We start from the raw sequence: 13,405 nt of genomic DNA, 5'->3' as shown, positions 1-13,405 counted from the left end.
TCTTTGCAGTGGCTCCTCATGGGCTCCCACTCCCCTCCCACCCCCCATCCTCCACTGTCTCTGGAGCCTCTGATACAGAGGCAGCAAGGCGGGGGGGGGTGAATGTGTGTAGTCGATAAGATTAACTGATAAGCCCAGGCTTATTGGTTAATTGTGTAGTGGACTACACATTGACATCCCTAGACTGTACCTCTCCGGATTCAGCTGCAAGTGCCAGAAGCATGCTCACACTACTGCACTGGCAGGTGACAGTTTCACTGCTGTGCTCTGTGAGCAGCGTTGTAACTGACAGCGCTTTACATTTGCCAGTGTAGACAAAGCAATGGTTCTATACCTCAAGTCACTGTTATTTCATAGGTACATAGTAAGGATCTTCTCTATACTGGACAGACAGGTTTTCCTCTATCCACTTCTTTTATCAGAATTCTTTGTACACATCAGTAGACTAGCAAGATGCAATTCCCTTTGCACAAACCATGTTTGTTAAACACCTGGAAGGTATGACAGGGTCTAATTCTAGTATTAATTACTTCAACCAGATTACCAGGAATGGGTGTAAAGATTACTGGGTTGGTAACCTCTGGATTACAAGCAGGGCCTTTTTAAAAATTGAGGTACGTATGCTATCCCCTAGTCTTCAGATATGAAGTTATTTTTAATGTGACTACATGTTTTACTGAAGTTAACCATTCTTTAAAGTTGTAGTTGTCATTTTATGCATTTGTCCTCATCTCTATTAAGTTATATTAAAATGTGTGTAAGGCATTTAATAGGGTGTTTTCCCAGTGTAGACAATGGAAAACTGCTATCTGTTATGAAGCACCCCTTTACTGAAAGCATAAGGTCTCACCAAAGGGTGAGAGCATTTTGTAAGCTACATTATCAGTAGCAACAGTGCTTAAGACAACCTACCTAGCAGAAGTGGAAACAGTTCCCACACTGGCCCCTACAAACCTTGCCTTCCTTCTGAAACAACCCTGCTCTATTTCAGCTGTGCATCAGGAGAGTGACCTCATGTGTCACCAATACAAGTGGGTGAGAACCTAACCCCACAGCAGGACCTGCTGAGCAGCTTGTTCTGCTCTCACCTAATATTTTGAAGTCACTGCTAAGGAGGGGAACAACTCGTACTCACGATGGAATTTTGCAACATGGACAAGATGCAGATTTCATACCTTCAGACGTCTTGACTCCCACACAGAAAAGTGGCGGGGGGAGAGGGAGAGGGAAGAGAAGGGAGAAACCTGTCCACAACATACCCCTTCCTGCCTGAGGGCATATCACCATGGCAGGAAAGGGGAGACTGGTATCCCAGAAAAACTCCGTGTCCAAGGAATGTATTTGCTCTTCTGCTTTTTTTTGTGGAACAGCAAATGCGCTCTTTCGGGGAGCATTCTATAGCTCGTTCTATGAGGAATAAGGGCTCCGCCGAAAGGAGGCGGCTTTTCTACCATTTGGCCCCGTCTAGACTGGGTCAAATGGCGGAAGCACCTCTTCCCGGAAAAGTGATCAGAAAAAGCTATAGCACATACCTAGCCTGTTGCTGAATCCTGGCCTTGGAGGGATAGGGCTGTGAGAAGCAGGCTAGGTCCCTGAGGCAGACCAGAAATGTAACAACTAAAAAGACAGGTGACTAATGTTTGTTAATTGTTCCCATTCTTAGTCAATTAATGCTCCTTTACCTTGCCAGAATGGTGTAAAGAAGCCTTATTGTAAAGGATAGTAAAGTAACCCTCAGCTAGTAAGGTCTATGTGCATTGATTTTTTTTCCCTTTGCCAGGAAGGCACAATGGGTTAGATTACAGCTCAGTCTAATTTTAAAAAAAAATGCAGGATGATTAGCAAAACTATACTACTTTCTTGTGCAGAAGTCTGAGCAATTTGAAGTGACAGTCTATTTTATTTTATGTTGGTGTTCTGTAATGTAATTGAAATGAAAATCCAGGATTATAACTATAAGGCAGGTCTTGGTTACAATAATAATGTTGTAGTTTAAATTAGGGAAGTTAGAGAACATGTATTTTAGTAATCATGCAGGCACAAAAGTTTTTATTGCTTACACAATGACTAAAATGCTCCTGGGGCCAGCAGCCAGTACACTCAAAGCCCCACTCCGAGGGAGTCCCCTGTCATCCTATGCTGCTGCCTCTATCAGGTGACAGGTGGAACTAGTCTGAGAAGGGAGCCTGTTTAAAAATCGGCTCCCCACAGACCAGCTCCTGCCGGCTGCACAGCACTTTAACCTCTAATACAGAGAGCAGTAGCATAGGGTGGCAGCAGCCCCTGTCCGTGGGGGGGTCTTAGCTCCCTGCTGACAGCACCACCCTCCCACCTCTGATACAGAGGTAGCAGCATGAGTGGAGTTGTAATAAAAGCCAGCTCCCTGTGGGTACTGGTTCCTATCTCCCTCCCCCACACCTTACTGCCTCTGATACATATTTGGGGGGGGGGGGGAATGCTTGTAGTTTGGATTAATTGATAAGCCCTAGGCTAATCAGTTAAACCAGTGGGACAAGTACCCTTAGGGATACTTGAGAGGTCTGGGGGGGTACATCAACACAACTGAAAATTTGGAGAAAGCTGAACTTTTGTTTTAAGTTTTACAGCATTTTATTTTTCTACTTTTTACACCCCCAAATTTCATCACCCACCCAGCTACGATTAAGTTGTTTAAATAAATGTGTTGCAATAGTGGGGGGGGGGGGGGAAGCATGTGAAAGAAAACTAAGTATTGGGGGTACTTGTTTTTAAAAAAAGGAGTACTTCAAAAAAAAGTTGAGAAACACTGGTTTAAACCACTATATGCTAGCATCTCTAATTTTTAAAAAAAGCTATCAAGTTAAAAAACCACCAACTACATGTTTTGTTAGCCTTTAAAGCACTACCAGACTATTTGTTGTTTAAGTTTATTCTGTACAGACTAACTCGGCTACCCCTCTGAAGCTATCAAGTAAGTGTAACTGCTGGAATTATGTTGCGTTATTGTGATAGGTAAACTATACAGAGTTTTGGAATTTTATGGACAGAATTCCCCCAAGAGTAAACTCAAGCTGCTCCTTATTTCTTGACTACCAGCTACTAAGCTTGTTGATTGGACAACTGAGGGATTCACTCTGCAGGATTCACCCCACCCACCCACCCCTCAACTAAGTCTAGGCTACCAAGTTTTGTTGCCAAGAACTGCCTTTTGTAGCCAAAACAATGAGAACATACACACTGCAATGCAGCTTACATCAGGAGAAAAATGCCCAGTTTTGGGGGCAAAAAGTTTCTACCCCCTATGAAAAAGACCCTCCCCCCTTTATTGTCAAGAACCAATACAGACACAACTGTTTGTCTGTCAACAGAACTGGCTTCTGCCAGTACCTGTCAATGCCTGCCTGCCCTGAAGGGCTCCGCTCAGTGTTCTATTCTGTCCTGCTCTGCGGGCATGCACCCCTCCCCTTTCAAAGCTCTGTGAAGTGTCTGACAGTTGAGTGTGTTGCTCCATTTGGGGAACAAACAAAGAGCAAATCATTGGAGTGCTCCTGCTCTTCTGCCCTGCACTAAGAGCACAGTAGCAGGCAGACTGCTGCTGCGGGGGAGCGGGGGGAGGGGGGGGAGGGGAAGGAGGACAGGCTGCTGTACTGCTTTGACATGCCTCAGCACAGAGCTACTCATGATGCTCTTTGCAGCAACTGAGGAGGCTGGTGGAGAATTCAGAGGGAATCCCAAGATGCAAATCAGCTCTGCTTTCCCACAACACCGCACTATTAGGGTGTGTCTAAACTACATGGCTCCGTCGACGGAGCCATGTAGATTAGGCTGATCGGCAGAGAGAAATGAAGCCGCGATTTAAATAATCGCAGCTTCATTTAAATTTAAATGGCTGCCGCGCTCTGCCGACCAGCTGACGATCAGCTGTTTGTCGGCAGATCGGGACAATCTGGACGTGCTGTGGTCGACAAGGAAGCCTTTGTCAACTGGCGCAGGTAAACCTGGTTTCACGAGGCATACCTGCGCTGGTCGACAAAGGCTTCCTAGACCGCCCTGATCTGCCGACAAACAGCTGATCATCAGCTGGTCGGCAGAGCGCAGCAGCCATTTAAATTTAAATGAAGCTGCGATTATTTAAATCGCGGCTTTATTTCCCTCTGCCCATCAGCCTAATCTACATGGCTCCGTCAACAGAGCCATGTAGCTTAGACACACCCTCAGATACATACCTACAATGCATTGCTTACACTGTCAAAGATGGTTACTTGCCATCTGACAATCTGTCAGAGGGAACAAGCATGAACACCCACTGGTGATTGTGGTGTCAACTTCTGGGTGTCAACATAAGTTGTGTCGACAACACTTGGTAGCGTAGATATAACCCTTGAGTAAGCACAGCTAAGTCCCCCACCAAACCCATCCACGTGGACAGCCTTACAGTCTCTAAGTATTGTAAAAAGCACAGGAGAGGCCAGCTCTGGAGCCCATCTTCTCTGGGTCTTAACATAGAATGGCTCTGAATCCGGCTAAGAGTGGAGAATTCAATTAGGATAGATGAATTAAAGCAGAATCCTCTTATGTTTGTACAATGGGTCTGAAACGTCCAGCAGTTCCCAACCTTTTCCAGATGGAGACCCATTTGACAATTCAGGAAGACTTGGTGACACAAGGCAATTCAAAAACAGGGGGAGGAGGGGGCAGAGCCACCCAGGGAGACACTTGGCCACCCTTTTGAAATGTAATAGCGACCTGGGTCCCGACCCACAGGTTGAAAAACCCTGGTTCTACCCCATAATGCAATACAAGTGGCATAGCAGAAAATAGTATCAAGGGGACAATAAGTCCAAGGAATGATGAGACTGTTTCCCCTATGTCTTTAGAATGTTTTAGAGGCCCACGGATGCTACATATTTCTGTAGTACAGTGCTATACAAAGACCAAAAATAAGAGATCGTCTAAAGTTTTCCCCATCTACACCCTCTTAAGGTGAGCTTGGAGAAAAAAAACCCAAACAAAAACACAAAACAAAACAAAACCACACTCTAGACTGTTACTTTGAAAGCAATATAAGTCAACCCAGAAAGAAGTAATCATTCCAGAATAACAGCATCCATACAGCGGCAATTGCCAGTAAATTTATACTCAAATTCTCCCATGTAAACAAGGCCTTAAAAAGCTCACACAATCCAGCTGCAGAAAGCAACTGGTCTTCTATATCCTACAATCCCATTTCTCACCAAGATGAAGTTTAATAAATAGGGCTAGTTCACTGTGGTTCACAATGGTCTTGCAGGTGGGCAACGGGCTCAGGGATCAATCTCCACCACTACAGTGGGAAGCCTGCACAGGCACTCCAGCCCCATACAGCCACTGCCTTGTGGGGTTGGCTTCTTGCTGCAGGAAGGAGCCCCAAGCTTTGCAGGCCAGATTCAACTCATGGGAGGAGGAAGCAGCTCTGCGCATTGCTACTCCATTCCCTTTCAGCTGAGGAAATGGTAGCACAGGAAACTGCTCACCGGGAGGCTTTCGCTGCTGCTCCTATTGTGAAACCCCAGCCAGACCCCTGTCTCTATCCTCAGCCTGCTCCTGCACCCTACCTGGACCCCACCCCATCATGCACCCATTGTGTCATCGGTGGCTAGTTGGTCATCTGCAGAAAGGTTTGCATTGAACAGGGTGGGCCATTGGCCAAGAAGTTTGAGAATCACTGGTCTAGATCTACAAATGTTCACTTCATTTTTCTCATCTGTCTGCTATCCTATACACTCCAAATTCACGTGGTTCACAGCCACACTTTACCTTGCTTTGGCAAATTTAGGGAGTCAAGATACCCACTTGCTTCTGCTGGAGAATGCCACAGTCACATGCAAACATAAGTAGGAAAGCTAATCTTATTACTGTATGCAATACAGAACGTCAGTTTATTGCTGACCTCTTCTTGCAGGGTAGTCAGGGCAGAAAGAATGTCAGTCTTTTCTGGTCAATGTCACCTCATTTTCCAACCAGAATGACTCCATCTGCAGCTGGATCTGAAATTTTGGTTTTTATTTTTCATGTATTTAACTCTGTGCTCTACTTTTACCATTGTTTTAGGACACAAATGATTCTCAAATGTGTTCCTCTCATTAGCATGATTCCTTCAATAATAGAGATTGGAACGACACACCCACACAATTGTAATCTTGTACATTTGGTGAAATAACTACTACTCTCAAAGGTTGTACTATCAACATCTGCAACTTTTCTCCAAAACTGCAAACAAATTCTTGAGCAACCATACCTGGAATAGCAGATCCATTTAATGGAACTACTCCAAACTCACCATAATACTGGATTAGGGCACTCTCCCAATATAGTGAATGACTCAAGGTAAACACACAACTTATTCTTTTAAGTCTTCTTGGCTATCATATAAATTACACTCTTAGTATAAGGCTATTATAAAGAAAATGCTAGTCAACTACCACACTCGCACGAAGCAGAAATGTGTCTTGGAATCAATAGTCTAGGCATTTAAAAAAGAATATTCAGAACACCAGCTTTTTAACACGACTGCAGAAGATAATTAATGTTTTAGAACTAATCTTTCCATCACTCCTGAACCACTCAAAAAGCATTGTAGAGTAACATGGGGATTATCTACACAAGAAAGTTTTATCATATAAGACAGGTTATAGGGGTATAATCTTTGTTAGCCGATCTTATTTCAGAATCAATGTTATTTTGATTTAGCTTAAACTCCCTACACAGCAACCAAAGCTAGACTGCACCTGTATGTATGTCCACATGAAAAGTTTCCACCAGTATCAACTCATTCCTTAGCATGGAAAGTTTTTATACCATATATGCTATCAAGCCCTTAAGCTGGGCATGTCCAAAGTCCGGCCCGCGGGCCAATTGCGGCCCGTGATCCGGTTTAATACGGCCCCACAGGTAATTTGGCAATATCTATCTTTTATGGCCCCCAACGAATCCATTTGTATTGAGATGAATACATTGTAAAATCTCAGTTAATGTCAGTTGGTCTAAATCAGTTATAAATAAATTTGGACATAACATGTATACTTGGTGTTATGTTCCTGTTCATATTTTTTGAACTTAGAAGTTGACAGACAACCTTTATTACCAATAATATGTAATGTACTTTACAATGTTCCTGACATATATTTCAGCTTCCTGGATTTTTTTTTCCATCTGGCCTTCAGATATGAAAGGCAGAGTGATTTAACACCTGTTTAGATTTGTCATCCATGTGACGAAATGAAAAGTATGCCATTTGCAATAAACTTTGCATAAAATAGTTAATTTGCATTTAATTTTAATGGTTCAAAGAATGTCAGGCAAAATGGTCGGCCCTCACGCTTGTTCACTTCATCAAATCTGGCCCTCTTTGAAAAAAGTTTGGGCACCCCTGCCTTAAGCAAATAACTTTTCAAGTTCAGTGGAATAAGCATTTGGGGATTTCCAAGAAAGGCATTGTATTACAAGAGAAAAGAACACAAACATTCCAGTTTCACGTTAGCAACACAGTAAAAGTCAGCCTGCCATATTCTATTTGATGTCTAGTTAATTCAGAAGATGTAGGAATCTCAATTGAGTATCCAACACTACTCTATTGATGATTTAACAAGCATTTGCACAGGGGACCATAAAATGCTCTGTCCTCACCCGAGGCTTATCTTAATATCTATGGATTGCTCAGTTTCATTACAGATGACAAGTAACATTTCCAATTAATTCTTTGCAGGAGAAAGGAATTTATGAAGCCACCCACCTCCACTGTCTGACAACAGGATCTAATTTCAATTCATGTTAAAATTCCACTTAAATATATTTCCAGTTTAAATACTGCCATTGTTGATTCTCTTGTAAAAGCTATTTCTCAATTAGTTGCAAGGAGGCACTCAAGTAGTTGATCTATGCAGAAGATTTGTTTAAATCTCTTATCCTCCAATTACTTGTTATTACTTCATTCAGAGCAATTACCATGGAACTCCTCTGCATGAAGAAACTGCATGGCAAACAACATCTCAAACTTCACAAGAAGAAACCAAATGTGAAGCTACTAATTAATTGGTTTACTTTTTAAGACCTCAAGAAGCTTAAAAGTTTTATATTAAACATAAAAATATTTTGTTGACTATTTTAGTTAGTGTGAAGATAAGAGTTCTAATTCTAACTCTGTCCACCTTAGATAAACATTTACTCTGCTTCAGATTCCTATTAGAATTGGTAGAAAAATAAAGCCATTTTCATGGAAAAGCTGAGATGTTCAAAACTGACCTTTTTAACTACAAACTTTGGGGGGGGGAGGTGCAGAAAAACTCTGTTTTGGAAACTTGGGGGGTTTGTTTATATTTTAAAGCAAAATGGGCACAGTCATTCTTAAGCCACATATATAAAGCATTTTCAAAATAGGCTTTTTTTTAAACATCAGGCTTTGTTCAAAGAGGTAGCTAGCTCATTATGTATTTACAATATACTAATACTTAGAGATCAATCAAATTGCAGGCCTATTGTACTGGTCATTGTACAGACAGAGGAAACAGTCTCTGACCCCAAAAGCTTACAATCCAAGAGGCAAAATAAAACAGGTAAGAGATATGTTCAAGCACAGTGGTAGAGGACAGGCGGAGACGAAGAGTCTTGGGAAATAGACAATAAATGCACAGTTCTTAGGCAAGGCAAGGTTTGTAATTACATATCACTACCCACCTAGAAATTTTCAGGCTGTGGTTTTCAGTATCTGCACAGGTATGTTTTGAGGAATGACAGAGGAAAATATAGTGACTTTACAAGTTTGGACAGGAAGGTTTGCTACTCCTCATGCACAAGGAGGAGATAGTACCACAAGAATTCAATTAAGCCTAGCATTAGTTAAGTAAAGATAGGGAACAAATTAGAAGGATTGTCAATGTACGTTTGTCTATGATGAGTTTGGAGAAGGAGAAGCCAATGAAGGGACTTAAGAATGGAATGGGGTGGGGAAGAAATGACAATCAAGCCTAGCTCCTTATCTTTGCTCCTGCATTAAATGCAGACAGTTTGCAAGCATCAAGGCCAGACAAGATTAGTGCAGTAGTCAAGTGATATAGGAGGATCCTGACAGCACGTGACCAGTAATTCATAGAAGTAAATGACCAGCACTACTGACCTGAAACAGAAGTGTCCAGAGGGAATCACCAAGCAACTGTACAGATATTGCATAAGTCACTTAGGAAGAGAAATACATTTTGTTGTAGGTTCCTTACACTCTACCTCCACCCAGAACTGGTTCTGAAACTTTACTATAATATGTATATTACTGGGGTTCTCGTGTAACACTCTACCTCCACCCAGAACTGGTTCTGAAACTTTACTATAATATGTATATTACTGGGGTTCTCGTGTAACACTCTACCTCCACCCAGAACTGGTTCTGAAACTTTACTATAATATGTATATTACTGGGGTTCTCGTGTATTTTTCTGCTTTTGCAAAGCAAAGGTAGACTACACAAGCTAGACATACTTAAAGTGAAAACCCATCCAGCGACACAGCAACACTCCTTTGCAAAGCAGAGTGAGTTTTCAGGCCCTGGGTACGTACCACTTGCTCTCGTTCTTCACTGCAGAGTCCAGAAAAGCCACTTCAGTGTCACAAGACAAGAGCAATGTGTCGATTTTGGCATGAGGCCTACGTGACAATTAAGCGACTGCGCTAAGGGGAGCGCTGTACTGTCGGGCCGACTACAGGCCTCCCATTGCCCAGTCCAGCCACGCACCTTCCGCGGCCCCACCGACGCCGCTGGGCAGAGCCCCCCGCAGACGGCGGGGAGGACGCCACCGCGTGCCCCTCGGAGCGGGGGGCTATGGTCGGGCCGCAGGTCCCACATTCAGCCGCGCTGTGCACGGATGCGGAGCCCCCCCCCCCCATGAGGCGGGGGCCCGCGAGGGGGACACGGCGCCCGCCCGCCCGCGTCTGGAAACTTTTCCGCGGCTCCTGTTACCTGCAGCGGCTCGAGCAACAATCGCTGAGGGGCCGGGGGGGAAACGCCCTTCGGGGCCCTCCCGCGGGGGGGGGCTCACTGCGGGGGCCCCTCCCCCCAGGCCGAACACAGCCGGGGCGGCGGCTCCCCCCCCGCTGTGAGGAGCGGGCCGCTTCGCGCCAGACCCGGGCGGCTCCCGCGGCCCAGGGGCCCCGCTGGCGGGGGGGGAGTTCCCCACTCGGCCGGGAAGTTACCTGCGGGTCCCGGAGGCGCCGCTGGAGCCGGGGTCGGAGCCGCCTCAGCCGCTTTGTCTCTGCGCCGCGCCCGTCCCGGCCGGAGAGGAGGAAATGGGCCCTTCCGGGCACCTCCCCTTACGGCCCGGCCGGCTCTTCCGGGCACCTCCCCCGGCAGCTCGCCCGGCTCTTCCCGGGACCGCCCGCCCCGCGCAGGTGAGAGGCTGGGAGCTCGTCCCACGCGCGGCGGGCGGAGCGGCCGGGGTGGGAACAGCGCGCAGGGGGTGAGTCAGAGTTTCAGGTGAGAGGAAGGTGCCTGCGCGGCTGGCGCTGGGGCGGCCTGGGGGGCAGGGGCGTGGAGTGGTAGGGATGGAAATAAGGGGGCAGAGGGCGAGGGGGCAGGGAGTGGGGTGAGATGGGGGCAGAGAGGGATGATGGGGCAGAGGGCTGGGGGGCAGGGAGTGGAGTGAGATGGGGGCAGATGGCTGGAGGCAGACAAGGATGATGGGGCAGAGAACTGGGGGGGCAGGGAGTGGGGTGAGATGGGAGCAGATGGCTGGGGGGGCAGTGAGTGGGGTGAGATGGGGGGGCAGATGGCTGGGGGCAGACAGGGATGATGGGGCAGAGAACTGGGGGGGCAGGGAGTGGGATGAGATGGGGGCAGATGGCTGGAGGCAGACAAGGATGATAGGGCAGAGAACTGGGGGGGCAGGGAGTGGGGTGAGATGGGAGCAGATGGCTGGGGGGGCAGGGAGTGGGGTGAGATGGGGGGCAGTGGACCTGGCTCCATGGCACAGGAAGTTCAAGCTATTAATAGGGTCTTCCCTATGGGAATAAGGTGCATCCTGGTGGCTGCAGAGGGTGTGGCTAGAGGAGGCAGAATGAGACAGGACAGCTCCAAGAGTCAATGTTCAGGTCTAGATTTCAAGTCCCAAGGCATTACACAGTAAACTCTTTCTGACAACAAAAATGATGACATGTTCCCACGATGGTGAACCAAAGCCTGAGCTTTCCTGAACGGGGCGGGGAAAGGAGAAACCAAAGCCAAAGTCCTGCTGCTCCAGTGCGGGGCGGGGAGAGGTGAAGCCCAAGAGCTTCAGCCGCTCGCATGGGGGGCTGTAACCTGAGCCTTGCCATCCAGGGCTAAAGCCTTCAGTCTTCTCCTTTATCCCTGGGCCACAGCAAGTCTAACATCAATCTTGGTGACCCCATTAAAATGGAGTTGCAGCCCATTTTGGGGTCCCAACCCACAGTCTGAGAACCACTGGGCTAGGCATTGGCTCTGGGATTTGGGTCAGCATTTCACAGACTGATGCCCAGTTATGAAGTTTGGATCAAATCTGGGTTCAGATTTCAGCCTCTCGTCTGGTGAAGGGGTTTAGATCTGGCATTTGACCTAGTCCAATGTGAGGCACCAGAGGAGAAATTCAAATCTGGACCTAATTCCGTAAGGGGGGGGTCCAAAATCTACCACCCCACTACTATAATGATGAGCAGTGCTTAGATAGATAAACCTATCCATAACACTTGCACTCCATATCTCCTCTGAACCAGAATCACTGGAGATTACTCAAACCTAACTACATTGGACTATTGAACAAACAGGTCATACTCTCTTTCACTCTTTAACTTCAGTGGGTGAAGAAAACTTAGGGCTCCATTTCACTTTCCTATCAAAGGCGTGTGTGATAGTATCATCTGTTTCACCTAAACCGCTGTTCCTGTTTTGGGTGCTGTGGTTTCACACCACACTTCCTAGAGTTTCACATATAAATAAAGCTAGCCTCAGTCAAAATCTGTCTTACTGTACTTGCTTTCATAAGAGCATTAGGCAAAAGGGTGCAACACTCACCTGTGATCTCAGTTCATGCGGTTTTGGGTTCAGGCCCAACGCTACTTCTGAGTGAAGTTTCCAGAAAACTTGGGTTGCTTTAAGATTTCACACGGGCAAAGAGGGAAATGCCCTGGGCAGGACCTAGTGATGCAAAAAGGCCCAAAGATCTTGCTGCGGGTACTGCAGCAGCGGAGGCAGTGAGAGCCCCAAGTCCTTTAAATCGCTGCCAGAATGAGACGCAATGCGCTCTGTCCGGCACTATGGCTGGGAGGGAGGCACAGTGCTTTCTGGGCAGTACTGAGGGCTCCCTTCTACTTGAGGCTCCACACCTGCCTTGCCCAGGTCCTGGCGAGGCTGTTGACCCTGCCAATTTCACATCGAATGCATGGAAAATTTACCCTTTTGCTCAGTGCTGAGACCAAAGCAGGTGCAGTAAGGCTAGTTCTTTTAAAACCCAAGGGGGAGAGAATGTAAAACCACAGGAACCAAAACCAGGAGAGGTTTAGGTGAACTTTACATACATATAATGGCTTTAGAATGGTTCAGACCAACCTGGGGTCACATTGATGTTCTAAGATCACATTGGTATTCAAAATCCACATTGGAACTTTTGGATCTGGGCAATTCTCCAGTTCTATGTTTTTTGAACCTTAACATTGTTTGATAAACATGGGCAGAGTTCTGAAGTTGTCAAAGCTTGACAGCAGACATGATTTGTGTGTTTCAAGTTTCATAATAAAAGTTTGATGTGTCTTTACTTTTTATAGTCTCTAGAACAAAAGTGGAGGGTAGCAGGTGGTGGGTGTATGTACACACACACACACTCTCTAAAATTAAAAAACAAATGTTGCAAACTCTTCTATTCCACACAGGTTTCATTTTTTTTCCTTTATAAAATCTAAATGTTATATATTAATATTTTAGATGGTGTTGCTTTTTTTTAAAGTTGCTGTTTTCATGCAAATATCTTAAATAAGGCAAATACTTTAAAGCTGTGTCATAAAAGGGCTGTCAAAGCTGTGATAAAGCAAACAAGGAAGATTTGAGGAAATGATGCATATTATTTTAAATGTTTCGTTGAATCAGAGCAAGAACCTTCATCAGAAGAGAACAGACTTTTAAGAACTGACAAAGTTTAAACTAACTGAGGTAGGGTTGGCAAGTTTGTGTACGAGGAGGTTTTTTTCAAAGTCTCTCACAAAGCAACAGTGTGAGAAATTGACCCTTTCTGTGTCATATTCAGTTGGGTTTTTATTGCTTTTCATAACACATTTTGAGATGGCTTTTTATATGAATGTTTCTATAGAAAATGATTGCATTGCAATAGTGACTGAATTAAAGTAATGTTTCATATCTCAAACATGTCAGTTACTGAGTCATCTGAATCCACGCGCT

The 13,405-nt window shown here is 45.5% G+C and overlaps 1 protein-coding gene across 4 annotated transcripts in view; it reads right to left on the bottom strand.

Moving 5' to 3' along the window:
• Positions 1 to 10,356, bottom strand: part of CTNNA1 (catenin alpha 1) — a 152,998-nt gene extending 142,642 nt beyond the window's left edge. The window contains exon 1 of one of the 4 annotated variants that reach the window (XM_075900135.2): positions 10,198 to 10,356. The gene's annotated coding sequence lies outside the window, so the exon portion shown is untranslated. Of the gene's footprint in view, positions 1 to 9,564; positions 9,824 to 9,964; positions 9,986 to 10,197 lie in introns of those variants that run through there. The other 3 variants (XM_075900137.2, XM_075900136.2, XM_006115779.5) reach the window with 3 other exon arrangements.
• Between the last annotated feature and the right edge of the window lie 3,049 nt (positions 10,357 to 13,405).

This window comes from Pelodiscus sinensis, chromosome 16 (genome assembly GCF_052426305.1).
Source record: "Pelodiscus sinensis isolate ZL-2025 chromosome 16, ASM5242630v1, whole genome shotgun sequence".
NCBI lineage: Eukaryota > Metazoa > Chordata > Testudines > Trionychidae > Pelodiscus > Pelodiscus sinensis.
Note: the sequence above shows the minus strand (reverse complement) of the source record. Positions and strands in the feature narration are given on the sequence as shown.